Below are 2,472 nucleotides of genomic sequence, written 5' to 3' on the forward strand. Positions count from 1 at the left end.
TTGAGGCTGTCGGTGGGGACTTGGGAGCCGGGATCCTCGCGGACCCGAGAGTCTTGAAGACTAACAGCTCCCTGTCCAGGGCAGCTCTTAGTCGAAAGCACCGCTCGCCAAAATAAAGGGATCCATCCGAACCGAAGTCCGGAAGAGGAAGGATGGGGGCTACGGGCTGCCGCGCAGTCCAAGGCGCGCCGTCCGCCCGTCCAGTTCGCGGAGCCCAGATTTAGGGGTGGCTGGTGCGGCGCGCGGAGCGACAACTTCGAAAATGCGGAAATAGAGGAGCGGGAGTGGAGGCGACTGAGCCAGAAAGCACGTGGGGGAAAGGGGAAGCGCCCGGGCTGGGGGTTCCTGGGGCGCTGAGCCTCCGCTGCCCTCCCTGAGCGTCCCCGCGACCCCTCCAGATGCTGGGTCCCGAGTGCTCTGAAGGTAGACACGCGCTCGTTATCTCCTTGGCTCTCCTGCAGTGTTCGGGGCCGTTTTCGCAGGCCTGGGAAGCGGGTGCTCGGTCAGTGTTTGTCCCGAGACTGCTAAGGGCCGGCGGAATTGCGAGATGGACGGAAGCGGGGGCGACAGCCAGGGCGTCCGTCGGAGCCCGACGTTCTGCAAGGCGCCGGCTCACCGGCTACCGCCCTTGCTTTTCCAGAAGCTCTTCTTCCCGCTGAGCTGTGCGAAGTCATGGGGTGCATTTAAAAGTTTAAACTTCAGTTACTGGATCTTGTTCCTCTTTATTCACAGCGGCGCTGTGTGTGCATTTAGTCATCCCTCCCCAGGCGCCTGTCTCCCGCTCTCTTAGCTTGGGGATTTGCTTCCTCAAGGCCAGAGAGTGAGCGAGGCCTTCAGTCCGTGTCTGTTCCTTCTGCATTGGCCGAAAGAAAGGACGGTTATCTTTGAATAACTCCAAGACCTCAGGTAGCCCTATATTTGAGATAGCCTTCTTAGGAGCACTGTGAAAACAATAGGGGTTTTTTGTTTTTTGTTTTTTTTTTGTTTGTTTGTTTTTTGAAAGAGAGAGCATGATGGGATGGGGGGGGGAGAAGAAAAGAGAGAATCCTGAGACTATGAAATTAAGAGTGGGACGCTTAACTAAGCCACCCAGGGGCCCCAGAATGGGTCTTTTTTCAAAGATAAAAGATTTGGGCGCCTGGGTGGCTCAGTGGGTTAAGCCTCTGCCTTTGGTTCAGGTCATGATCTCAGGGTCCGGGGATCGAGCGGGCTCTCTGCTCAGCAGGGAGCCTGCTTCCCCCTCTCTCTCTGCCTGCCTCTCTGCCTACTTGTGATCTCTCTGTCAAATGAGTAAAATCTTTTAAAAAAATAAATAAAAGAAAAAACGTTATCTGAGACAAACATAAACACATGTCAAGGTTTTAATGTAACTCACCCATTAATGAAGTATGTAAGATGATACGTATGGTTGGTTCAGAGATAAATCCAAAAGGCAGACGTATATCTAGGCAGTCAAGAATGCTAAAATGAATTTGCTTAATAGATGCAGAGCTGGCTTCTACAGTGTGTGTGTGTGGTGGGGGGGGATCAACTGAACTTTCACCAGAAAGAACTGACTTTATGTCTGATATCTGTGGACAAGCACTGCAACCTATAAAGTTATAAATAGCTTAAAGAAAAGAGAAGACCCCAGGGAACAGATAACCCCAAAGGGTGTTCCAGACCTCTGGTTGTTCACTGAAGACACCCAATAATCATTTTGACCCATTTCAAAGTCTGTCCCAAAAAATGAAGAGTGGAGGGATCCTTACCCCCATGATTCTTCTTAGAGTCCCCATACTTGTTTGTGTTGCCTGTGTCCCTTAATCCTGCTGTAGCTTGTCCACTGTAACTTTGAAAGTGCTCCCCTTACTATAGGAAATGGCACAGTAAAATCATCCATTAAAATATTTAAGACAGACAGCAAAGGTTGACACAAACAATGCTACTGTTATCAAGAAATTTCATCTCTTTAACAGAATTGTATGTTTTTTCAGAAGACCTTCTGCAAGTCATTTCCCCTTCCCAAGCCTCAGCTTTTGTTTTTGTTACTTTTTTTTTTAATCTCCAAAATATGAGATTAGATTTTATTTCTAACGCTTGTTCCTGTTTTAAGACTGTGAGTTTTTTTGGTTTTGGTTTTTGGTTTTTTACCTCTCCCTGATTTCACTGAGGTCCTGGGAGCAGAAACCCTACTATTTCCCATCCCCTTTGCAGGGATGGGAAACATCCCATGTCCAGGGTTGGTTCTGTTTATCCTTCAGGAGCTGGTTTCCCGCTCACCACTCATCCCTGGAAGCAGCCCTTTCAAAGCAGACACTTGACCCAAACATGTGAATAGACGCTCAGGTTTCATTCAGAGTAAAAGGGAAGAATGCAAATTTGAAGAAAAAGGAGATACCATTTTTCACTGAGTAGACTGGCAACGCTGGAAGTTTGGTAACACTGTGTTGGTGCACAGACTCCGCTGATGCAGTTGTAAACGCGTTCATC

The sequence above is a fragment of the Enhydra lutris genome, unplaced genomic scaffold (genome assembly GCF_002288905.1).
Source record: "Enhydra lutris kenyoni isolate GAN:26980312 unplaced genomic scaffold, ASM228890v2 scaffoldscaffold30, whole genome shotgun sequence".
Classification (NCBI taxonomy): Eukaryota; Metazoa; Chordata; class Mammalia; order Carnivora; family Mustelidae; genus Enhydra; species Enhydra lutris.